This window comes from Neofelis nebulosa, chromosome 16 (assembly GCF_028018385.1).
Source record: "Neofelis nebulosa isolate mNeoNeb1 chromosome 16, mNeoNeb1.pri, whole genome shotgun sequence".
Taxonomy (NCBI): Eukaryota; Metazoa; Chordata; class Mammalia; order Carnivora; family Felidae; genus Neofelis; species Neofelis nebulosa.
Window position 1 is genome coordinate 64,577,583 of NC_080797.1, and position 27,333 is coordinate 64,604,915.

The window sequence follows — 27,333 nt, forward strand, 5'->3', positions numbered from 1 at the left end:
TTATTAAAGGGCTCTTTGCTCTTCAGTTCAAGTTCAAAACCAATTCACTATGGACTCCTGAGCCTCTTATAAACCATCGAAAAGCAATGACCAAAGAGGCATTAATGGCGGCAGCCATTAATGGGTAGGTTCCTGGACCCTCACAATGAAGTCTGTCCTGCCATTAACTATGGAATTGTGAGTAAAATAGTTTGGGTTGTTCCTCAACTATAAAATGGAATTTCCACCACTGACACCACCTAACTCAGAGCTGAAAGGATAAGATGAAATAATACAAATTAAAGCATTCTGAGGTGTAAATGTTTTATACAAGCCCTGGCAACTGTCACTCAGAACTGCCTAAGTGCTCTGTGAACTATGGAGCAAGGAAGGAGAAAGGTGCTCAGAAGCAGCAATACAACACATGAGGAGAGAAGTCTGAAATCTGCCCAATTTCAATTCCTAAATAGTTGCTCCTTCTTCTGAACAGCTGTGTGGAAAACTGAATTTCTGAAAAGTGAATTATTTTAAGAACACTAAGAGTACTCAGTATTAAAAGAAATTCCAATGTGCATTTTTACAGGGTTGTGGGGAGCATAAATTATCATTCTCTTAAACATCTGGAGCACCTCTGTAGATATGCCAAGTATTAACAACAACTTTATTAGGTTTTAAAAAGCGGGGGGGCTCTGTCCTCTTAAATAGGAGCCAACATGGGTGGAAACCCAAATTTCAATATTACCTGTCAGTAAATGTCCAGGACTTTCAGAGCATGCAACCAAAGCCCATTTACCGCCTCCCTAAAGCACCGAGATCACAGGGTGCTGGAACATGTGAGCGCCGAAGTGATGCTGTCCACTTTCATCCCTGTGCTCCTCCTATGCCAGGCACAATCAGGCAGAGACCAACAAGACAGGGTCCCCACTGCCAAGGAACTTGCAGTCCAAGAGCAAAAGATAAACAAATAGCATACCAACTTGCCAATTCCCCATTTATGCTCCAAATTCTAAGACAAGGCCTACCGGCTATGAAGGTGTCTGGAAGCACTCTATTTCCCTCCTTGTTACTATACCTCAGCCAGGAAAGTCTTTGGAGGAAGTGAGATCTAGGGAGATGATAAAGAAAGTGAGGAAGGGGGGCCTGGAACCCAAGTGTGGAAACCTATCAGTAAGTCAGTGATGCAGTAATCATTTAATGAAGGTAAAAATTATTCACTTAGGACTTTCAGTATTTCTCCTTCCAGGATACATATAAAGAAAGAAGTACAGACAAGCCAAGTAACGTGACTCAAATGCCTCATAGGAAGACAGAGCAAATCAAAATCATGCTCCCATTTCTTACTTGGACCAAAGAGCCACACCAGGGCTGAGGCACAGCAGGGACAGTGATTACTCCTCACCTTTAGTTTCTCCACTCCTGAACCGTTCTGGGCAAAATGACAGCTCAATTAGCTCTAATTAAGCACAAGTTCCATGTAGAGATGTCCTACTTAGACAGCTGGATCTGAGCCATGTGAATTCAAGTGTGAAACGTGCCTCTTAAAACCACCTCTTCCAAGAAATGCACCCCTTGAAACAACGGCTCTCGTCCTCACACTGCAGCTTAGTGCCGCCTCAACACGGTCTTACATTAAAGCAATTTACTTGCTATTACTTCATTATCTCTCCTGAAAGCCAGCAGACCGGAGGGAAATTAGGCTAAATGTCAAATCAGGAGTCAGCTCCAGAAAACCCAGCCAACAAACAGAGGGACAGCAGAACTTAGAGTCCCCGCTTGGCTCTCAGGAGGGAGAGTGGCACTAGGCATAAGAAGAAGGAACCCCGCTCTTCCTCGTTGACGAGATGGCGGAGCGGTTTGGTGGCAGCGGCCTCGTGGCAGACGCAACGCAGACATGCAGCCCTTTGTGAAGACCCTGACGGGCAAGACCACCACCCGTGAGGTCGAGCCCAGTGACACCACTGAGAATGTCAGAGCCAAAATCCAAAACAAAAGAGGGCATCTCGCGTGACCAACAGCATCTGACTTTTGTGGGCAAACAGCAGGATGATGGCTGCACTCTCTCAGGCTACAATATCCAGAAAGAGTCGAGCCTGCACTTGGTGCTTTGTCTGCGAGGTGGCATCTCCGAGCCTTCCCTCGCCAGCTGGCCCAGAAACACAACTGCAACAAGACAATCTGCCGTGAGAGTTAGGCTCACCTGCACCCCTGAGCTGTCACTGCTGCAAGATGTGCGGCCACACCAACAACCTGAGCTCCAAGAAGGTCAAGTGAAGCCCCTCCACTGGCTCTTCCTTTGTCCCCAGGGAGGCCTCCTGCCTGAGCCCCAAAGCCCTGGGACTGTAATAAAGTTTCCCTTTCATGGAAAAAAGGGGGGGGGGGCAGAAGGAACCCTGAGTTTGTGACTATTCTACATTTACCGCTCATTTGTTTATTGGGGAAAGGGATGAGTACAGAATGATATGAACAGAGACCACTAATCTTAGAATTAAAGACCTGGGTTCAAACTCTGGTTGTGCCATTTATTTGCTATATAACTGCTGAGTAGTCAGATCAACTTTCTAAGGCTGTTTCTTCAACTATAAAATGAGAAGGCTGAGTGAGATCAGTGATGGTAATTCTACAACCCTGAGTGTGTGTGCATCATAAGAAAAGCTTTTGTTAAAAAACAGATTCCCCAGTCCTACAGAATCAGAATCCTCGGGGAGGGGAGAAGGTCACTGCGAATCAGCATTTTTAAAAGGTCTCCACGTAATTCTGAAAGGCAGCCAGACTTACGAACCACTGGGCTAGATCAGGGGTCAGCAAACTACAGCCCAAAGGTCAACAGATAGAATGCCACCTGTTTCTATATGGACCATGAGCTAAGAATGTTTTTTATACTGTTTTCATGGTTGAAAAAAATTCAAAAGAATATTTCATGACACACGAAAATTATATGAAATTTAAATTTCAGCATCCACAAATAAAGTTCTATTGAAATACAGCCACACTCACTTGTTTATATCTTGTCTGTGGTAACCCCCCTACGAATAGCTTCGGCAGAGAGTGTATGGCCCCAAGACCTATAGTATTTATCATCTGGCCCTTTACAGAAAAAAAGTTTGCTGATCCCTGGGCTAGATCTAGAACACTGCGGTCTCAAAAGTTTTTCTACCTGCAGAACACTTGAGAGCTACCACACACATCTACTGGAAACAGTAATGTTTCTCATGGGCTGAGAGGTGAAGAAGGGTAGTGAGGAGGAGTGTGGTTTAAGAGAATCTCCACCTCCCAGGGTACTCTGATACCTACTTACCTCCTACCACCTCAGGGGAACCACCAACCTATAGTGTTCCGACCAATTCTAAAAGCCCACAAATGTATGATTCTAACTAAATCTAACCTTTCTTAATTTTGAGTAAGCACCATCCTATTTGATGACAGGACCCCCCCCCCCAAAACAGACAAATAAACAAACAAACCAACCACCAAATGACCAAAGACTTCTGTTCTCAAAACTTTTGAACTCAAATGCCCCAAAGGCTTCAAAGAAATATAAATGGGGCCCTCCACGTTTTCACCTTCAATGCCACTATGGGGCTAAGTGACCAAGTGGAAACAGTACACCCCCAAAGCCAATCAAGTTTTTCTTAGGCCAGAGGGCCCTTGGACACTTCCCAAAACATCCGTAATCGAGGGAAAGTGCCAGATTAAGGTTTATGAATCCATGTGCTGTGGTCTGACGATCTGTAACAACCAGCTCAAAAGTGCCACCAGCTTGACATCCCAAGGTATACAGAGAGAGAAAGTTCAGCCAAAGGGCAGCACTGTTGCTCTGACTGGACTACTTTCTGAATGACTCTTCTTTCTGACTCATCTCTCTCAGCGCCTGGGAACTCTCATGCCCATCCACCCGAAAAGTAGGTGAGCTGGGACACCTTGTGTCTGCACTGCGTAAAGTAAGAGAGAAGAGGAAATGGCTGAATCTCCCACTCAGTGACCAGGTGGGCAACGAGAAAAACAGTTCTCTAAAGGCACATACGCAAGCTCAAACCCATCTTAGAAATTAATTGGCCAACAGAGTGTGAGAGTGGAAAGGTCATCTATTCATTCAACAAAAACTTACTTGCCACCTTCTGTGAACATGACACTGCCCAAACTATGAACAAAGGCAGACATGATCCCTGCTCTGCCCAAACCATGAACAAAGGCAGGGATGATCCCTGCTCTGTGGGTGACACAATTATAAAGTACCATGATTAGGGATGTACAGGATGCTCTGTACCTCCACAGCAGGAGCATTAGAGACCTCAGAGGAAGAGATCCTTGAGTTGAAACCTGATGGCTGAGTAAACAGTTTTGGAGCAGGTAGGGTATCTTGTCTATGTGACATAAGCAAATGGAACAGCATGTGTGCTGGTCCCAAGAGTGGTATGTGGTAGAGTGGCATGGCCAGGTGGGTGATTTTCCAAGAATGAGGCTGGAGATACAGGCTGAGCCAAACTGTACAAGTTGTACTCCTTATTAAACAGTCTGATCTTAATTAAGCTACTGAAAAGTGTTGAGCAGGGAAGCGACATGAACAAACCTCCATTTTTGAAAAGACACTCTGGCTACTGTTTAGAAATTTTAGTTTTCTAAGGGGTAACTGGCCAGGGTCAAATGTGCGGAGGCCAGGAGACCCCTTAAGAAGCTGCTGCAATCACTCCTCAATGGTAAGGGAGATGGAAAAGAAAGGGAAGGTAAAGGAAGTAGTCATTCCACACTCATCGACAATCATGATCCCATCCCTAAGTCCCAGGGGTTCTAGTTCTAAAGAACTCAATCTATAGAGACCAGCAGAGGCCCAGAACCAAGTATGAGTCTTTAGAAAAAGTCCCAAACTAAATGAAACACTGATTTCACTTTTAGAGATAATTTGGATATTTTTATTTCCTTTCAATATTTTTAAATGGCCTAGCATGGTATTTGGTACCTTATTACATATTCAGTAAGTGGTTGCTGAATGAAGAACATATAAAACACAGAGATTTAATAGTGATTAAATAGGTTATCCAGGTACTACATATAAAAAACTCTCAAGAAAAACAGTGCAGTACTAATATTAATGCTGTAGGGAAATAACACGTTCATCACTATTTATGAGAATTTAAATCTATTTCTTTTTGGAGGGTAATATGACAAAACCCAAACAAAAGTAGTCAAAGAAAATCAGAGTTCTAACAGGAATTAAGGAATATGATCCTGAGTAACAGCAGCTCCATCTGCTACATTCCAGCCCAAGAGACGGGACAAAAAGAGACCACAGTTAACATCAGAATAAAAGTCAAAGTTCAGGGCACCCAGCTGGCTCAGTTGGTGGAGCACATGACTCTTGATTTCAGGGTTGTAAGTTCAAGTCTCACATTTGGTGGGTGTAGAGATTACTTAAAAATAAAATCCTGGGGCGCTTGGGTGGCTCAGTCAGTTAAGCACCCAACTCTTGGTTTCGACTCATGATCTCATGGTTCGTGAGTTCGAGCCCTGCATCGGGCTCTGTGCTGACCTGTGTGCAGCACAGAGTGCAGTGCAGAGCCTGCTTGGGATTCTCTCTCTCTCCCCCTCTCTCTGCCCCTCCCCTGCTTGCTCCCCCCCTCAAAATAAATAAACTTAAAAAAATTTTAATAAAAATAAAAAAATAAAATCTGAACACACAAAAAAAGCCATAGTCCTTACAGTCTCCTATAAAAGGCCTATGTAATACTCACTCTCCACTCCTGTTGCCTCCTATCCCTTGAATGTGCCAAGCATGCTTCCAGTTGTGTCCCTAGTCCAAGGGTTCCTAAACTTTATAGCATAATGGAATGGGGTGCAAATCTTTTAAAAATACAGATGCCTGGCCTCCATCCCCAGACACTGATTTAATTCCCATAGTGACACCTTGGGGTGTGACCTGAGCATTGGGATTTTTAAAAACTCCCCAGGCGATTATACTGTGCAGTAAAGTTTGAGCAGCACTGCTCAAGCTTATCCTGTTTTTATAGCACTTATCACCGATTTACACACACACACACACACCATGACAGTGAGGATTCTGTGTACTTGGTTCACAACAGTGGGCTTAAAAAAGGTAATCAATAAATATACTTGGTGAATAAATAGCCTTTCTAGTCTGGCCTTTGGCTATTTCTCCCGCCTCTACCCTTGCTGATACGGCCTACCTTTCAGCAACAAAGAATTATTCGTGGTGCCCAAAACTCATCATGTTCCTTCTGTCTACCCCAATCTCTATCTAAACCCTTCTCATGTACTCCTTTCTATATCTAGTACAGTCCTACTTTTCCTTGCTCTGCCTGTCCTCTACCTCCAGGCTGAACCTTACACCTTATCCTGCAGCCTCAGAGAGTATTTCATTCGCCACAGTACATCTTACATACATCCGTGTCTGTCTTTAGACCAGCTCTATCCATAGAACTTCCTGTCCAGGATGACAGATATGTTCCTTATCTTCACAGACCAATACAGCGGCCACTAGCCACATATGGGTAATAAGTATCTGAAAGGTGGCTAGTGTGACTAAGAAACTAAAATTTTAACTGTGTTTCACTTTAATTAATCTAAATAGCCAGTATGGCTACTACCGTACTGGTCAGCACAGCTCTAGACCATGACATCCTTTAGTTCATGATTCACTTCTATAACCCAGGACACAGAAATTATCAATAGTGATGGAGAGGTAAATAGAGAGATGGATGGACGTGAGAGAGTCGGTTCTAAAGATCATAACACTCATACTTTTACAATTTCTGGCTTGTCATGTAATAGGAGGAAAAGACATACTTTGAAGCATAAATAAGACTCAGCCAATGAGAACAAAGAATTGAAAGAACCTATCCAGTATTCTACCCAGCTTATAACCCACACGATGGGGGGCAAGGGTGGGGTGGGGGGAGTGTGGCCTAACACCTAATTGGACTGTACCTTTCAGAAGCTCAGGGACAGTCCCCAACTGAGGACAGGTTGAATTTACACTCTGTGCTTTAGGAGTTAAAAGTATCCCAAGCTACTCAAACACAATTTAGACAGTAAGAACTCAAGTTTTCTAACTGAACAAAACAAGTGTGACACACCCAAGCACCTTAACAATAATAATCCAAACTTCTACAACACCTTCTATACGTATGGCACTATTCTAAGCACCTTGTCTATTAATGTATTTAACCTTACAACAATGCTGTGAGTTTAGTAATACTATAAATTCTATATTACGGATGAGAAAATAGAGCACAGAGAGGTTACGTGACTTGCCCAAAGTTAACCCAGGCAGTCTGACTCCAGACTCTGAGCTCTTCCGTCTTTCACCTTTAAAACAGGCAACCTTTTTTCTGTCTTTTTTTTAAAGTTTATTTATTTTCAGGGAGAGCATGAGTGGGGAAGGGGCAGAGAGAGAGAGAGGGAGACAGAGAGAATCGCAAGCAGGCTCCACACTGTCCGCATGGAGCCTGATGCAGGGCTCAAACCCACGAACAGTGAGATCATGACCAGAGCCGAAGTCGGACGCCTGACCATCTGAGCCACCCAGGCGCCTCAAAGAAAGCAACCTTTTGGGCAGAAACAAGACAAACACCAAGGATGTTTACAAAGGCCAAAAGCTAAAGCAACCCCAAGCAAAAACCCACCAATGGTTCCAGCTATCACTCACTGAGACCACTAGTTCAAAGTCTTACAGATTAAGGGAAATAGATACTTCCAGTCCAGATCCTATCCTGCAAGTCAGTGGAAGCCCTTAACAAACGCACCCCAGGATAACGCCGGCCAGAAGAGAGAAAAGAGAAAAGTAGGTAAGAGCTTGCTTTCCATAACAGTAAAACAGCAATAATAAAACTAGTAAAACAAAAACCCTAACATTTTCTCTAGACAGATCCACAATCTGCCTGGTTAATAGAGAAATAGTTCTTCAAGAGTCAGAGAACGTATGTACATTCACACACCATCATCAAGGGACGGTGCATAATCCAGAAAAAATATCTGAAAACATACTCTCCTGCCCACCCACCTACCACAATACAGGAAAACCCCCGAATCTCTCAGGAAAGGGAGGAGCACGAACTAATCTAAGAACCCAAAGAAGAACAAAGCTTCAGTTTAAGAAAGATGTGGTCACAAAGAAGGTTTCACAAACCACTCTGCTGTGGGTACCAAAAAGCAAATAATCAGCACACAGGGAGCTCTGGCAACCTCATGCAAGCTTCAGATTTAAGCAGGGCACCAAATAAGGGAAGGATTCTGGTGCGTCAACTCGTAGGAAAAGTGTTTCAAGTTAAAAATGGTTATTCAGGTTTGGATGCAAACTTCTGTATCTGTTCTTTATCAACAGAGGCACCTCTACCTCACTGTCAGCTAGCAGCAAAAAGAGAAGAAAACTGGGTTTGTCTAGCTAGCAAAAAGAGAATAAAAATGGGTTACACTCAGACAACGTGACCTGGTACAGCCTGGCACTTACCTGGACGCCAAAGACAAGGCTATAAACATGGCAGCACGGGACTTCTGGGACGCCACATCCCAGCTGGATCCAAGCGTCTCCAGAAGCAGGCAGGCCATGATGTCACTCCCCCCCCCACCCCCCCAACAGCCAGATAGTTCGACATTAAGGCCAAACCACAGCACTTTTGGTGAGAGACTCAGTTTCACTGTGACTGGAGGCAAGGCCTGCTTCCATCTGGTTTTTTGTCAGTCATGTCTCTTTTGGACTTGTTCCCAAGACCCAAAATATCTAGTTCAAAACGATAGGGCAAACACCTTCAAAATCTCTGATCTTTACTCCAATTCTCCTTTCCTCTCAAAAAAAAACAAAACAAAACAAAACAAAAAAAAAACAAACAAAAAAAAATTCTTATGCATACCAGAAAGCATTAGCAAGGGAAAACATAAGCATTAACTTCTTCCTCACTTATTTACAATGCTCTATCCCTGTCACTATTCCTGCTAAATGTATGGGGAAAATCTGAGTTTAGAGTTAAAAAGGAAGAAAAGAACAAAAGCGACATGAGTCAAAAAGCAATTACTCTGCTGGTTACAAAAGTATATGCTTAGTTTGTGACAATTTATCAAACTGTATGGCTTCTTTTTTTTTAATGTTTATTTATTTTTGAGGGAGAGAGAGCACAAGTGGGAGAGGGGCAGAGAAAGGAGACACAGAATCTGAAGCAGGCTCCAGCACCAAGCCCGATGTGGGGCTCAAACTCACAAACTGTGAGATCGTGACCTGAGCTGAAGTTGACACTTGACCGACTAAACCACCCAGGTGCCCCAAATGTATGGCTTTGATATGTACACTTTTCTGTATGTAGATTATAATGAGATTTTTAAAAAATTACCGCAACTTTTTCTGCTGTTCCACAAAAAGCCTTTATTCCATAGCCAATACCCTTTGCCCCAAAAGTCCTAACCCCCACACCAAGATTCTAACTCTGAGGTGGCAGAAATGAAGGTGACTGTGCTAAAAGTTGGGGCTCCATCTAAGTGCAGAAAGCTACACTGGTGTTAAAGACCAGATCAGCTGATGGCGTAGATATATTTGTTTTACAGATGTAGAAACAAAGAAAGAGATTAAAAAATGTGTTCTCAGAAATAAAAAAAACAATTTAGGAATGTATCCAGAAGATGTAACTCCTAGTCTCCATTAGCCACAAGGGACAGCTTACTGGGGATGCCAAGGGCATGCATCTATTAGTACCTTAATCAACCAAAGTGACCAATATGTCACTTTGAAGTATTTTAAAAGCCATACTGTTTTACAGATCTGTCCAGAACTCTAAAGGAAAATCTGCCAAAAAAAAATTCCTCAGAGAGAATGTCAACCGACTTACACATAGTTTGCTTTACAAATTAGGACCTAGTATCTCAGACATTTGTGGCACAATTCAGCTCAAAATCTCATTAGACAGAGTAAAGTTGCAGCATCCTTACCAAGAAACACCCCAGAAAAATGCAAATCCATAGACGGTATCATCCCAACTCCTCATTCCCACATGTTCAGCAGTTGCAGTCCTACTGTGTGTGTGCAGGGCAAGAACAGAACTTTTATTGCCAATGGTTACCACATAAAGCATAACTTATTCCTAAGCCAAACCGACGCTGGCTCAGAAAGCTTCCCAGAATGATGGAAGGCATGACTTTAGGATGACTCAACTTTTGCTAATGCATAAAATAAAGCAGAGAAGAACTATCTGAAGGATCTACTTCTAAGCTTCAGCCAAATCAAAAGCCCAACATATCTACTTTGTGATGAATCTTCAGCTCCAGCTGACTGATTAAACAACATCAATGTGGACGTCTGTACTGTGGCCTAAGATATTCTAATTACAGACTCTTGGCTAGGAATCCCAGAAGCAACCACTTAGTTTCCAACCATACCACATTTTTATCTATGTTGTTGCTTCTGCCAGAAAAGTTGGCCACTCACATCTACCTAAAGAACTTCTTTTATCCTTCAAAATTAAGGACAGATCACCCTTCTAGGTAGCTTTCCTTGTTCATCATCAGTTAATGTTTTTCCCCTCAGTGTTACCCCTGTACAATGTACACGTTTCTATTTTGTAACACTTTATTACAAGTATTTATTTACATATCCATTTTTCCTACTAGACTGTATCTTTGAAGGAAAGATCAATATCATTTAATGGGGATAGTGAAAACCTTGATCCCCTCAGAAATGACTAGCTGACCTGAGAAAGAGGTTTTACAACTGAATAATCAAGAGAAAAAGAAAAAAATGTGCATATAAAACTGTAAAGCCCGTTATTTAAGGCAACATACAAACGCATATACTGAACTGCAGCATAAAATAAATTGAAAACAAGAAAGAGAAATGAAAGAGAAAAAGATCAGAGGTCACTAGTAGTAAGGACATGACACAAGTCGCATGCCAGAAAGTCCTTCACATTTACTAAAGGAAGTTACAAGTTTAGTGCTAACCTCTGAAACAATTAAGACAGAATCATTCTTAAAAACAAATTCATAAATGTGCATGAATTTAAATTAAAAAAAAAAAAGCCCACACAGCACAACTATCTCTGACACTAAAAGCAGAAATTTCTCCCATGGGTTTCCAGAAAGAAGATACCACGTGATGCAAATGGCAATGATTCCCTAGACCTCCTTATTATTATTTGTCTTAATATAGGCTGCTGACCTTACACCAAAGTACAATTCAGTCAAAGCAATGCTACTTGAGGCCAGTACGTCACCTAGGTACACACTTCTCAGATGGTTCTAGGCATGAATGACATGGCAAGAACAAAAGGAGGAGATGCCTGGTGATTTCCATCAGAGATAATAAAGTTTTGGATCAGTGGACAGAGGGAAGACAACCAGAAATATCACTGAAGCCCTCAAAAATAAAAATGTGTGGCAGATACATTTTACAGAGACCGAAGCATTAGAAAGAGTCTCCATGGTATCTTAAGTTCCTTCTGGTCTAATGTCTATATAGTAATACTTGGAAAAATAAAACTGAGCAGTAACTTCAATATTAAATATTTATGAGTAATGTGAACGGCTTCCAAGAGGGGGAAAAACCTGGAGTTTCCCCCTGAAGCCCAACAAATAGTCTGCCGACTGGGAGAAGATCGCCAGCCAAGAAAACAACTTTTTCATATTCTCTATCTCAGCCCAAACATCACATCCAAGACAGTGAAAGCAGAGTAGACAGATGAATCTCTGGAACCTTTAAGAGTAGAGAGGGATTACAGAATGATAGAACTGCAGATACATCTCCCCAAGAGTATGGTCAGAAATAAAAAACAGTACAGGAAATTGGTGAGAAAGGCAACAGGAGGAAAACAAAAAGGTCACTGCAATCTCTTACCCCAACCAACAGGCAGTATGTTACTATATAAAGTGAGCTGCTCCCACAGTAACATCAAATCACTACTCTATTCCTTCCTCAAGCAGCTGCAGAGTGACAAGGATCCTGTGTAAGGGTCTCATTCTTATTTGGAAGGCTCTTCACAGACTAGGAGCTGGATCCTAAGGGACGATTTATAGTACACCCTCACATACATTCCAGTTGGCTAGAACTCAGCAGCTGATTGCTCCCTTGTCTAACTTGGTAAAGAGCCAAAGGAGGACTTTTCTCAGTCAACTCTCCCAGGCTGGAAAATTCTCCAACCCCAGAGTTCTGGCTTAAGTCTGCATATCAGGTTATTCACAAGATGCCAAAACTACGTCCTTACATTGGCTCTGAACAAGTCTTTCAAGTACACCATACAGATTCCCACAGATCTCATGGCGATCTGGACATTAAGGCCAAAGATGGCTACTCTTCCTCTCACACAGAGAGCAACATGCTTCTGAAAGCACGGCCGACATCAAAACAAAGCTTTCGCAAACTGTATATGAATCTCAACAATCCTTTTAAGGGTGAACATGCAACATACTCATCAAATGGCCTCCTAAAACCTCTTTATTATACCCTACTGAGAACTCTCCCCATTCCACCAGTTACTCACATTCTCTCTCACACTATGGTTGGTCCTTATGCCATGAACAGCCAAATCCCAAATCTGTTTCTCTGACTGAGAGGAAATGAAAGAGGAGGAAACCTTAACAAGGTGTTTTTGGTGTCACCAAGCTCCTGTATTGGTGATTCCCAACCAAAATGGTACCACTCCTTCCAGGGAGTGCTTGGAAATGTGTGGGGGCCACCACTGGCATCTGGTGGGCAGGTCCAGGAATGCTAAACATCCTGCAGTGACAGTCCCACAAAACGAAGAACTGTCCCCCAAAAAGGCAGTAACACCCTTATTAACAATCAGTGTCCTAAATGAAGGGCCGCCACTGTATTAACTGCCTTCGCCCTTCCCAGCTTCTAGAGCAGTAGTGGGCAAATATTTTCTGTAAAGGGCCAGACAGTAAATAGTTTAGGCCTTGTGGGCCACATACATCTCTGTCACATGCTGTCTCCTTTTTAAACAAGTCCTTACATAAGAATGCTATAAACCACTCTTGGCGTGCAGGCCACTGGCAGTCTTTTATCTACCCCTGTTCCAGTGTGTTACCTGACTCATCACAGTCTGTTCACACTGAGACATGCTGATTAAAATAAAATGCAATGAAGTGTGTTGTAAACAACTTTAATAACGTGTACTACAATTTTAACGAATGTAAAGAGAGCTTCAGAATTGAGCCTTAAAACCTAAAAATAGGACCATTATTCACTTCTAATTAATCAAACCGTTCCCCCCTGTCCTCTCCTCCTCTGCTGTGCAAGTCTTCTCCTGAATGTTTATTTTCAAACATGTTTCTCAAAGAGCCCCGGTCCTGCCTTTCCCCCTCTCCTCAGGATGCGTTACTTCCTATTCAGTATGCGTGCCACTCAGTAAGTCTCTTTAAAATTACTACTATTAACATTTTCTGAAATGTCTAAACCAAACCAAAGCCTGGAAATTCTGACTGGTATCTGGGTCCTGACTTTCCGGATGGTAGCTAAAGGTCACGTGGGGTGGAAAGTGGCCTGTGGGTAACACAGAATACACACATGCACGCGAACAGGATATGTTGGTAATCCGGTTTCCTGAGACCTGGTGAGTTGTGAGAGTTCTCATCAACACTGGTGGGGAAGATGAAAAGCCCTAAGCTCGGAAATACTGGATTGCAACAAAATGTCCATTCTTAGAATTAGATTTCTGGCTAAAGCATAATGGGCAGGTAACACCTCTTTTCCCCCACGTTCTACTTCTCTAAAAATACAAACAAAACAAACACAAAAAAGAAATGAAGTCAGTATCTGACCAGGTTTCTTCAGTGTGGAAGCTGGTGTTTGCAGCATGGCTTATGTCACGTCTCAAGCCCAGAAAGATGAAGAGTGTGGTTTTGGTGTTTAACCAGCCTCAACTGCACCCTGGCACTCTGTTTCTTCCCCCAGAGAACTTTGCTCTGTTAGAGGAAAGAAACCAACCTCACATCTTGAAACGAAACGGCTAGGATAAAAATAAAGCCCTGAAGTGGTTTGGTGACCGAGGTCATACAGGGCGTTAAGGGTTTGTAGGTAGGGCCAATGTACTTTGAGAAACTTCCACTCACTGCCAACCACAAAGAGACAAAGAAAGACAGCAGCCCGAGAGTCCAGCAGTGGTCCAGGCTCCAGTCCCCGCCTGCTGGGGGCTGCATCTCAAAGAACACTTCACATTATCAATATCTGAAAAACCCAGTCCTGGTTCCACCTCTGAAGTACCGTCACCAAGTTCTGTTCCTCATGGCCTAAGAAAAAGAGAGCCAACCTGTAGCCCCTTCCTAAAAGAAAAAGGCCTCAGGAACGCCTGTCATCCTACGTGGCCAAACAGCTTCCAGGATGGAGGAATACACTGCACACTACTTTACAAAAGTAAAGGGCTACCTGAATGACGTGACGTTAATGGAACCCCCAAAGCAACCCTGCGTAACTGTATACTACCCCCCCTACTGATAGGACATCTTTGTATTTATAAGGCCAAAAAGCTAAGCAAACTTTGATAAATACGGGGTAATGAAATAACTGAGTTACCAGACAGAAAACATTTGCCTATTAGCACAGAGCCTCAATGCTTCTCTCACTGTAGATTAAATCGGTGCTTATGCCATCCAGGGAAAATCAGGGCAAAAGCTTTTTCGTGGCACTAGTTCTGGAAGTGCCAACCTAAAGGCTCACAGTACTACTCTAAGAATTAAAACACTCTAATACGAGACCAGACATCTTGCCTAAGAAAGCAGGCCTTCTAACACCGAACTCTGAACTACAGCCATGTTCAGGGGCAGCGGGGGTGAGGGGAAGGTGGAGCTATTAGATGTGTGCCACCCACACACCACAGCTTTCTTTTCGCCACAGCAGTGGCAGCGGTGGTGGCAGCAGCAGCAGCTCTGGTGCACAAACTATGCAAAGGGGCACTGAGAAGCAAGACAAATGGTCTGAAGAAAATGCCACCTGCAAAACATGGTTAAAAAAAAAAAAATTAAGAAAGCCTTCAAACAACTGTAACAAGTTGAGCATGTGAAAGCTCGCGCTCTGGACCACCTGACCCAGGTTTCTCACAGTGAAGCTGTGCTCCTTTGCGGGCCAGTGTTTACTTTGCTGGACACTTGATTCAATGCAGGAAAAAAAATATACACGTGTACTACCCAGCCTCGCAGAGCCATGCATTCAGACGAAAGAAAATCATCATTCTCAACTTATGAAAGCACCTCTAAGGAAAAAAAAAAAAAAAAAAAAACTAAACTAAAAATGTGGAAACATGGACACATGAGATTCGGGCAGGGGCAGCAGGCAAAGTGTCAGGCCAAAACTATGATTTCCAAGCCTAGAGAAACGAGGTTCTCACTCTGCCAGAGATCTCAGATCAATGAAAAAGCCTAGGGTTAGGGAAAATTACATGAGACAAGAAAAGTTTATTCTTAATCAACCAGTTTGATGGGCGGCATTCAGACTCTACTAGAACACAGCCTGAAGCTTGTCAGTTCACACACCGAGGAAGAATAACTTCTTGCTTTTCACCAAGTTTGGCTGCAACAGGATGTTGAGGAAAGAACTGTCCCAGAGCTCTGTACGTAGGCCTCCATTCCCAGAGGTACAAATTTCATTAGGAAACAGAAGTGATACCTCCAGGTTCCTTAGGCTCACTACTACTAGACTATACACAAAGAGTAGGGCGCCTGGGTGGCTTGGTCGGTTAAGCGTCTGACTTCGGCTCAGGTCATGATCTCACGGTCCGTGGGTTCGAGCCCCGCGTCAGGCTCTGTGCTGACAGCTCAGAGCCTCGAGCCTGTTTCAGATTCTGTGTCTCCCTCTCACTGTGACCCTCCCCCGTTCATGCTCTATCTCTCTCTGTCTCAAAAATAAATAAACGTTAAAAAAAATTAAAAAAAAAAAAAAAAAAAAGAGTAAACCAGCCTGGTAGCAGGGCACATAGCTAACTAGTTTCTGGGTCAACACCAATGACAATATCATGTGAACACAAGCAAAACACTTACGCTCCTCCCTAAAAAAAGAGAAAACAAAACAACCCTTACAGTCCAATGATTAAGACATTTCCAAACCGTAATCAAAATCAGGCCTGTCTGGGGGGACTTGCCCGTCCTAAACAGAATCTCTGAGAAACAACTTAAAAACCTAGAATGCAATAACCCACGTTGGTGGCACTCTTAAAGCACTAATCACAAAATCAAATGCCTACAGAGGCAAGGCAGGTGACAAAAGTGGCTGTGTGTAAGTCCAGGAGAGTTGGGGGGTTGGTGGCAAATTGGAGAACACAAGCCCCATTAAAAGAGGGTAGCTGCTACTTGGCTCTGGCAAACTGTTGCCAGATCTTGATTTTTTTTGTAAATTAGCCGGCAACTGATTGAAATGTTAAAACAAAACAAACAAAACCCCGCCATTTGTCCCACCTGAACCATCTGATCAGCCTTAGCATCACTAAAAGTGAGATAAACAGACACTTCCTAATGCAGTGCACAATGAGGCACACAGCTCACCTGTGAACCTGAATCTAACCAAGTTTCTAGAGCTAATTCTCACTTATAGGAATAGGGGGGACAGAGGGAAAGGCTGAATGATACCACAAGGAGACAAATTGAGAGTGTGGGAATTCTATAGCACAACTAACCTGCTTCTTTAACAAGCTTATAACATGAAGAACATCTTTCAAAGGGAAGGCAGAATTGTTCTTGATTAAAAGAAACTTAGAAGACGAGACAATCAAACATAACATGTAGGTCTTGATTTCAACAAACCAAATCTAAGAAGCCATTTGATAGATAATGTGGGAAATAAAGTTATGGATCAGATACAGAATGCCACAGACAGACATGGCAATGGCACCGTTGTATATTAAAAAAGTCCTTTAAAAACCTTTTTTTCTTTTCTTTATTTTAGAAATAGAGAGAGAGAGGAGAGGGGCAGGAGAAGGAGAGACAGCAAGTTCCACACTCAACGCAGAGCCTGACGCTGGGCTCGATCCCACGACCCTGGGATCATGACCTGAGCCAAAATCAAGAGCCAGATGCTCAATCAACTGAACCACCCAGGTGCTCCCAAAAAAGTATTTTTTACAAGGTGTGTACATAAGTGACATGTGTAGGGATGCAGTGATGTGACATCTAGGGTTTGTTTTAAAATACTTCAACCGAGGCAGGGGGAGTGGAACACGCAGGAGGGAAAGCTAAAACAAATGTGGGAAAGTCTTGATAATTGTTGAATACCAGTGACAATATGGGGATTCATTTTATTATTTTGTCTTGTGTGTATTTGAAATTTGTCATCATTAAATAAAACTCTTCACATCAAACAAAACAGGTCTGCATTTAGACAGCCAGTTTGTGAATTATTAAGCTTCACTGTTCACTTTAATTAGAAACAGTAAAAAAGGCAAAAATAAACCTAACAGCTTAAAAGATCATAACAAAAATGTAAGTATGTAAATAAGAACTACCACCAACAATACATGAGAAGTTACCATATGCTACTCATTGTGCTTCACATGCATTATCTCATTTAGTCTATCAGTATCACCGTCTTACAGATGAAGAAACTGCAGCTCATGCCCGAAGCCTCACTGCTGATAACTGATAAAACTAGGACTTGAACTTAGGACTTCCCAAAGCCCAAGCTGTTAACCTCTGCACTATGCTGCCTCTGACATATCAGATGCTGGACAAAATTAATGAAATCTATCACGCTGCCAGCCTCTAAGAGAGATACAAGGACTTGTAGGCAAGCACTCATGGAAGGATTTCCCAAGTCCAACAGTAATATGAAGGGGGAAAAAACAACCAAAGGTGAATAACAGTATGTATGACATGCCACTAATAATGTAAGAAAAGGGAGAGAACCATGTTTATGTGTATACACACACACACACACACACACACACACACACACACACACACACGTTTTACCTATTTAAAAATATTTCTTTAGAATATTTGAAAAGGCAATCATTCCTCTGCTAGACCTTTTTATCTCTATTCCCACTGACCTAGAAGCCACCCCCAACACCACCACCTAGAAACTTTTCCAACTAGAACCCAGCTTTTCAAACAAAGTCACAAAGGTTCTATGCCCACAGGGCCTCAAATTAGCCCTCATGCCCCAATTTATTACCAATTCAAGATGCTTCCTCATGAAACGGACCCTTTTATACTCAATCTTTCAAAACTAGAATGAGTCCTATTAGATGTCTAATCTTTCTTGAACTTGTTCTTCTTTATTGATGTAGCTTGAGAAGTTCCTCTTTACACAGGAAAGGGAGAACATTATGGTGTCACTCACTGTGCTACTTGGATAAATAGCAAGATACAGGTATCTGTGTTTGACTTCTGAAATTAGAATACCACTTTTCCAACCCAGTTCTGAGTTGATAATCAGGCATGGATTTTTCTCTTTTGACTCCCCAGGTTAATGGGTGTTAGCCATTTCCAATCTATGTGCTATGCCCTATATAAACATGCAGGAGGGGCGCCTGGGTGGCTCAGTCGGTTGAGCGTCTGACTTCTGCTCAGGTCATGCTCTCACAGTTCATGGGTTTGAGCTCTGTGTCAGGCTCTATGCTGACAGCTCAGAGCCTGGAGCCTGCATCGGATTCTGTGCCTCCCTCTCTCTCTGCACCCCCACCCTCTGCTCACGCTCCGTCTCTCTCCCTCTCTCAAAAATAAATAAGCATTAAACATGCAGGAAAAGCAAACCCTAAGATGTTAGTAGTGGTCAACACTAGATGGTACAAACACATTGTTTGTCTGCACTTTCAAATTTTTTACAGTAAGGATGTGTTGGCTTTGTAACTTTTTAAAGGCAGTAAAAATACCAAAATGAAGAGAAAAAGAGGTTTGCCCTACTTAAAGCCATTGGCAATTTCCTCCAACAACCAAGACGCAAAGAAACATCACTAGTATCTTCTGCATGTTTGAGTTCACAATGCCTAAAGCACCATCTAAAAGAGCAGCCCTCAAATTTTAATCAACAAACTGCAGGACAAAAAATTCAGTCAATTTCCATCCTACCTAATTTAGTGAATGAAACAGTACTGCTTTTGTTGAATTAACAACGCAGACATGACAAGCAAACAATGAGAAATTCCAGAAACAAATTATTTCCAGCATCCAGAAGTACATTACTTGGGCCCAGCCCACTGACCACTACCCATACATACCACAGCACCAAACAAGAAAGTGTTCCTGCAGAAGGCTCAGTCTCTCTCCTACTCCAACTTCCTCACATGATCCTCCAAATTACCGTATGTTTAGATACCTGCAAACCCTCTGCTGTGCCACACCTCCTCTGCCTTTGCCCATGCTGTCTCTTCTACTTGGAACACTCTTCTCACCTGGCCTAGTTAACTTTTCCAAGAAGTCTTCCAAAGTGACTCCCCTTTTCCTCACTACAACCCATGCTTCCACCTGGACTGAACCAAGTAGCCCTTCCCCATGCTTCCACGGTACCCAACGCACACCTCCCTCATGACGCTTACCACAATATACTTGGTCATCATTATTTGTAGACTTCATATTTGTGAATTCAGCTACTTGCTAAAACTTATTAGTAACACCAAAATCAATCCCCATGGGGTTTCCACAGACACTCGTGGACACACACAGAGTGGCAAAAAATTCAAGTTCCCTGATACACCTGTTCCCAGCTGAGGTCCAACAAGGTGACTCTCTGCCTTTTTGTTCAAGTTCTCATACTTTAAACAAGGGCCCTTTTCACAGTCTATCAGTGCCATGCCTTTCACATTTGTGTGCTTTTTATTGGTGATTTCACTTTAAAATGGCCTCCAAGCATAGTACTTGAAATGCTATCTAGTGTTCCTAAGTGCAAGAAGGCTGGGATGTGCCTTACAGAGAAAATGTATGTATTTGTTCAGGCACAAGTTATAGTGCTGCTGGCCAGGAGTCACCAATACATATTAAATAAAGTGACTTTAAACAGAAACCTACATAAAACAAGATTATGTATTAATCACCTGATGAAATTCTTATAACCAGAGGCTCACAGAAACCTAATCCTGTTTTTCCTTTAGAAGCAATGGTTCAGTATTCACTAATTCAGTGTCTGTGGTGACTTTATAGCACATAACTACCGCAAATGACAATAACCAACTGTATGCTGAAACATTCTGTTTACATAGCCATGACTTCCAGCAGATCAGAAGCTGGCAAACGAGGCCCACAGGCCAAAGGCAGGCTGCCACCAGTCTTTGTAAATAAAGTTTTACTGGAACACAGCCATGCTCATTCAGTTAGGTACCGTCTATGGCTATTTTAGCACTACAACTGCAGAGGTGAGTAGCTGTAAAAGAGACCATAGGACCTGTAAAGCCTCAAATATTGACTATATGGTCTTTTACAGAAAAGGCTTGCTGACCCACGCACTAGACTGTAAACTCTTTGAGGTAGTAACAATGTTGTATTCATGTTTACAACCCTAGAACAGAGGCACAGCAGGACAGGTAAACTAACCTTCAGTCTGGTTAAACACTGGACCCAGAAGGCAGCCGTCTACTCCAAAAACTCAAGAATAACTGCAGTAAATTCTGGACTGGACATGAACAAGTCCTGGGGAGGTGGGGGGGAACTATGCAAAGAAATAAAATAAATATTGGAATGTGACAGAAGGAACAGGAACAAAAGGAAAAAAAACAAGGCAAACAATATCATTTGGTGGATGAAATAGGATATGAGATTCAAATAAGGAAAGGCCAAATGATTGCTATTAGGAGCTACTGAAGTACAGTCCAGACTGAACCCCAAAACCATTCTGAAGGGCCAAAAGGAAGGAAGGCTTGTCAAGAGTTTGGCCAAATACACAATGACATTTCATTACCTAAAGCCATTTTCCACACATGGCACCAAACACGTTATACAGTAACCACAGTCAGCTGGGAAAAGGAAATCAAATCATGCCAAAACATGAGAACTCAATGAAGTTGGAGAGACAAACATCTGTTAACGACTCCCATTCTCACTTGCTCATTCTTCCCCAGTCAACAGACACAAGTTACATTGGATTCAAGATACAAACAGAGCAGTTCCCCGGCCTTTCAGTGTGAAAACGGGTCTCTGATGCTATAATCTCCTTAATTAACTCACTGTCTGCAACAACTTGTTTGCTAAGCAGTACCTTTTTCTGATTTCCAAAGGGACCTGAGGCATAGCAGAAGGCACACCTGCTAAATAAAGAATGCTTGGGACCCTTGTGACACTGAATTTGAGTAGCCTAGCTGTCAGGGGTAGAGTTTAAATAGAAGTCTCAATTAGTTTAAAAGGATGCCATTTACAGTTGAGGTTGGCAGTCCCTCCCCAGGTAGCATGTTCAACCCAAACCACATCTCAAGGCTAAAAACCAACAACCCACAAGCTAACCTCCTGCAGCCACTCAGAGAGAGATCCAAAACCTGTGCTTGGCAGAGAGAGAACAAACTAGTGGGGACTCTACTATCATTACTAACAACTACTTGAAACTACAAATTTTCTGTTTCTTATTCATGGATGTAAATTTTAGTAGTTTGTGCTAGAAATGGGAATTGTCAAAGGAGTAGTTCTTAGTAAGGCTAATCATCCAAAGAAGACAACTAAAATGAACAAGCAATGCTCAGCAAATATTTAAATTACACAGATAAGTTAAGCAAATGACACATACCTTCATAATGAAATATTCAGCCACACTAAGAACATACTAAGAAAAGATACTCTTGGACAAGTAGAAATAGAGTCTGTTTTGCTATAATCCTTGTTTTGAAAATATATGTTTGTTCCATTGTGATAAATGTATGAGGGAACATTTTGAGTAGAACACAAATTTTGCATCTCCTTATGCATGATTCTGTTCACGAGAAACACCGGGTGAACATAGGAAACTGCACTCAACTGAACCCAGCTACACAGGAATATAAAACACACACACACACGCTCACACGCTCACTCGCTCTCTCTCTCCAAATATCTCCCAGCTACTACAGTTCACCATGTGAACTCATAGAAGCTAAACCTACCCACATGTGATGTTATACCTACTCGTACAATTCCAAATAACCTTCCCTCCATCCACAAGAATCCACAAGCTATCATCCTTCTCTCTAAAAAAGAGTGTAACGGGGGGCACCCAGGTGGCTCAGTTGGTTAAGCATGCGTCTTCAGCTTAGGTCTCACGGTTTGTGAGTTCGAGCCCCGTATCGGGTGAGCTTGAGCCCCGCTTCAGGATTCCCTCTCTGCCCCTCACTCACTCGCGCACTCTCTCTCTCACCAAAAAAAAAAAAAAAAAAAAGTGGAACGGGAAGCTTTAGTCCTTCTGAAGCCCATTTCTGTAGGCAAAGTTCATTTCTTTTTCAAAATAGTATTTTTGTACTTCTAAATTTTTTCTAATGTTTATTTATTGAGACAGACACAGAGCATGAGTGGGGGAGGGGCAGAGAGAGAAGGAGACACAGAATCCGAAGCAGGGTCCAAGGCTCCAACCCGTCAGCACAAAGCCTGACACAGGGCTCGAACCCACGGACTGTGGACCACGAGATCATGACCTGAGCCGAAGTCTGATGCTCAACTGACTGAGCCACGCAGGCACCCTAGTATCTTTTTATTTCTTAATCAATGGATAATGTATAAAATTGCACAACTGCCTTATCAGGTTCATATCTTTTTTTTAATACATCACTGAGGAAGTTTTTGAGTATTGTGCCCCTATCCCCATCTTCCCCATAAGCTCTGTGGTTTTTACTGTGTGATTTTACATAGTACAGGGAATTTTAGGAAGTATGTTACATTATAACATTATAACAGAACCAACTGTATGTCCAGCTGATAATTTAAAAAAGCAAATTATAGATTAGTATATACAGATATCCCTTGCTTTTCAAAAGTTCATGCTGTATCACTTTATTTTTACGAAAGACCTACAATAGTACCACTTTTGCTAACTGAAAGAAATCCAAAGGGGATTTTGGCTTTTATAAAAAAGCTGAAAAGCGAAGCTAGCATTCAGCATTTGTCTTCAGAGGCAGCGCGTACCTCGAGTGGCACCACCAAGCTCCTTCTCTGGGAACTACACTCGTCACCTCAGCATCAGGCCACCAGAGCTCTGAACTGTGTCTGCCAGCATCTGTGCTTTGTCTGATCTATTCTGTGCATCCATTAGCAAGATGTGTCTTATGGTATCAGAACAGCCTAAAAGAGGGTATTTTGGAGGTCTGGGAACGTCAAAAAAATTTTCCATACAAATTAATGGCAACGGTTTCTCTGCTTTATGCCGTTTCGGCTTACGAAACATTTCATAGTAATGCTCTATTTTCAGATAGCAGGGGACATGTGCAAAGAATAATCCCATTTTTGTTAAAAATATATTCTATGTGTCTACAGGTATGTGTGTACGTGTACACACTTATAAATGCTTGGAAAAAAGGTCTGGAAGGGCCTCCATCAAATAGTTAATAGTGGTGTCTCTGAAGGCAAGAATACAAGGGACTCTCATTTTAAACTTCATGGACACTGATGTAGATACAGTGGTATCCGTATTGGTATTACTTTTGCAATTAAAAAAAAATCCCCTTTAAAAAAAATAAAAGAAATCTGTTCTAAGAGAAGTACTGAAAAGAGGATCATCACACAATCTGATTATGTCCCAGCTTAAAATCCTACTGCTTAAAATCCTTAATACCTGATATCCAAATTCCTCAGTATTTATGAAGGATCTGCTCCCCTCCACCGTCTCCAGCCTCATTCCTCAGTTTCTTCCATCATTTATATATTCAACTAAGATTTATTTAAACTCCTGTAAATGTGGGCACTGGGGATAAAGTAAGTGAACAAATAGATATGGACCTCTCACAGAGCCATGAATCCAGCAAGGGAAAGATTTTAACCAACAACAACAAAACTGTACCCAAAAGTACTTAATTAAAAATGTGGTTACAAAGGGGTAACATCCAGGCTCAGGGATCAGAAAAAGCTTCCCTGGAAAAGGGAAATGATATTTAGACTGAGAATTTAAGGATAAGAATGGGACTGATAGAGAAGAGCACTGCAGAAAGAGAGAATGTGTGATAGCCAAGGGTCAGAAAAGAACTTGGGCCCTTCACGAAGAAACCAGTACAACAGGGCTGGGGGTGGGGGGGGCGGAAGAGAAGTATGGTGAGAAGGTATGGTCAGAAGTTGCAGGGGCCAAATCATGTGGGGCCCAGTATACTACAGTACAGATTTTGGACATGACTCTGAGAGCAAACAGAAACAACTGAAGACTTTCAATCAAAAATGTGTATCTGGAAGCTCACTTAGGTTACTATCTAAAAAAAGGCCTGGGGTGCCTGGTGGCTCATTCAGTTAAGCGTCCAACTCTTGATTTTGGCTCAGGTCATGATCTCATGGTCCATGGGATCAAGCCTCGCACTCACAGCACAGAGCCTGCTTGGAATTCTCTCTCTCTCTCTCTCTCTCTCTCTCTCCTATCTCTCTGCCTCTGACTCTTGCTTGCGCACACACATATGCACTCACTCAAAATAAATAAATAAACATTAAAAAATAGTAAAATAAGGGGTACCTGGGTGGCTCAGTAGGTTAAGTGTCCGACTGTTGGTTTCAGCTCAGGTCATAATCTAATAGTTCATGGGTTTGAGCCCTACACTGGGCTCTCCTCTGACAGCGCAGAGCCTGCTTGGGATTCTCTCTCTCCTCTCTCTCTCTCTCTCTCTCTCCCTGCCTCTCCCTTGCTCGCTCTCAAAAAAAAAAAAAAAAAATTCTAAAAAAAAATTTTTTAATTAAAAAATAATAATAAAAGAAAAAAAGAAAAAGAAATGTCAAAGGAGGACCAAGAATAAATGTGAAAAGACCATTAGGAACTTTTTCAAAAGTCTGTGGATTACCAATGAGAGCTTGGACTAGGATGGTGGTAGTGGAAATCGAGAAAAGTATATATATAGTATAGCCTTCGGCCATACTGCAGTTCCCAAGCCTCAGGTCTCAGAGAGGAAATGCCCTTACATCATCCTTCAGCTGCAAAATGCCTAACCCTTCCGAAACCCTGCCCAAATTAGGTGCCCTGACCCTGTTCTTCTGTAGCCTCTCATGCTCCCCTTTATCATAGCACTTGGCACACTGCACTATAATCACATATGCATGTTTTTGTCTTCCCCACATGACTGAGTGCTCCCTGAGGTCAAAGATCATTTTTGGTTGTTTTTGGTTGTTTTAATCTCTATCTGTATCCCCAATGCCTAATCACTCAAATGTCTGTGACTAAATCCTCACTTCTTGTCAACTATAGGTTCCAAGGAATAGAGAGAACAAGCCAAGTTCTTGGGGCCTTCTCTAAAAAAGAAAATATGGGAAGCAGACTTAGGGTCTAAGAAAGCAGGTGAAAAAGGAAGGGAGGTTTCCTGGCTGGATAAACGAAGAGCTATGAAACTGCAGACTTCTTCCCCTGGTGCTGGCAGTCTCAAACTAAAAGCCCAACCTCACAGATGTAAATTTAAGAGAAATTAAGGAAAGTAATTACCCAAGAATAAGTAAGCTGAAAATACATAAACAACATGAATAGTTACGAAAGAAATGACCACTTCACTCCGCTAATATCTTTAATCATTTGAAATTTCTACTAAACTTACATTCATATATTAGTAAAATTAAAAATAAAATAATTAATAAAACTTAATACACCTAATGACAGCCCATAAACTGAAAATGCCTTCTCTGAGATGCAAACAAGAATGAAAACATAAATGGGGCGCCTGGGTAGCTGAGTCGGTTGAGCGTCTGACTTCGGCTCAGGGCATGATCTCCGGGTTCATGAGTTCGAGCCCCACGTCGGGCTCTGTGCTGACAGCTCAGAGCCTGGAGCCTGCTTCAGATTCTGTGTCCCCCTTTCTCTCCGCCCCACCCCTGCTTATGCTCTGTCTCTCTCTGTCTTTCAAAACTGAATAAACATTAAAAAAAAAAAAAAAGAATAAAAACATAAACTTATAAACACAGTACTTAAAAATCAATGAAGCACAATGGGAGAGTGAGATCTATAGAGTATTAGTTACAACCTTAACCTTTACAAAGGATACTCCCCAACGTTGAGGCCAAGGTCAAAGAAAGCCATAAAATGCTTTCTCAAATTGCTGTTGCTGCTTTCATTTTATTTATTTATTTATTTATTTATTTATTTATTTATTTATTTAAACATTTATTTATTTTTTTAGAGAGAGATACAGCACAAGCAGGGGAGGGGCAGAGAGAGAGGAAGACATAGAATCCAAAGCAGGCTCCAGGTTCCAGACTCTGAGCTGTCAGCACAGAGCCCGACAAAGGGCTCGAACCCACAAACTGTGAGATCGTGACCTGAGCCAAAGTGGGATGCTTAACCGACAGCCACCCAGGCACCCCGCTGCTTTCATTTTAAAGACAGACAGTGGAGCTAACCCAATAGAATGACTCCTCTCTTATTCATATAGGCTTCCAATTTGGGGCTGCAATATCCAAACTAGAAAAGGGCAACAGTGAGACAGTCTACCTTCAGTCTCCCCTGAAGCACCCCATGCAAATCATGGCACATAGCAAACTGGAAGTTTCATTCATAAGCAATGTCTACTTTCCAAGTCATGCAGAAAAGAGCTAAAGAAGGACATAAAAAGAGAAAATGGCAATTTTAAATTAAACCACAAAGAAGTCCTCCTATTCTACTACTTTTGATTCATTCTTAGCAGACAACAATGTCTCCAACTTCAAAGAGAAAAAAGTAAACATCTTTCTCCTCTAATACCCACAAACTTACCTGATCCCCAATTACCTGCCCCCTTCTCCCTCAAGCATAAGAAAGAAGGATCTCTCACCTTCAGTCAGGCTAATCTCTGCACTTGCGCTCCAGATTCTACTCCCTTCCAATCCTCTGCAAGGACGTCTCCCTGCCATCTATCTCCTTACTCTCTTAGACCTTCAGCCTATTTATCACTGTTTTCTCCTCAAGTGACTAAATCTACTCTCATGACTTCAATTCCATCTATAAGGGGATGCCTTCAAATATCTTCATCTCTAACTTAGAACACTCTCCCCACTTTTGATATGTTAGCCTTTAAATCTCTTTTCATCAATGTCCTACAGAAATTCCAGCATGTCCAAAACTAAACTCACTGTTTTTCTCCTAAAACCAATTCTACCTCTATTCCCTATCTCAAGGAATAGACCAGTACTCACCTGGTTTCCAAGCCAGAAACACCTAAATAGGTATTACTTTTGACTTCCTCTTGTCCTTCAGCTCCCCATGTCCAATCAGGTCCTTTGGATTCTACCTCATTAATATATATCATATATCTGTTCACTTCTCCCCATCCCCAGAGCTATTTCCTGGTTCAGATCTTTTTCACATCTTACTTGGATTATTGTAGCAAACTCTCATTCTTA

The 27,333-nt window shown here is 42.1% G+C and overlaps 1 protein-coding gene and 1 pseudogene across 4 annotated transcripts in view; one reads left to right on the forward strand and one right to left on the reverse strand.

Moving 5' to 3' along the window:
• Nucleotides 1-27,333, reverse strand: part of SMG6 (SMG6 nonsense mediated mRNA decay factor) — a 229,553-nt gene that overhangs the window by 184,057 nt on the left and 18,163 nt on the right. The gene's annotated exons all lie outside the window — the stretch shown is intronic.
• Nucleotides 1,554-2,456, forward strand: LOC131497986 (ubiquitin-ribosomal protein eL40 fusion protein-like; annotated as a pseudogene).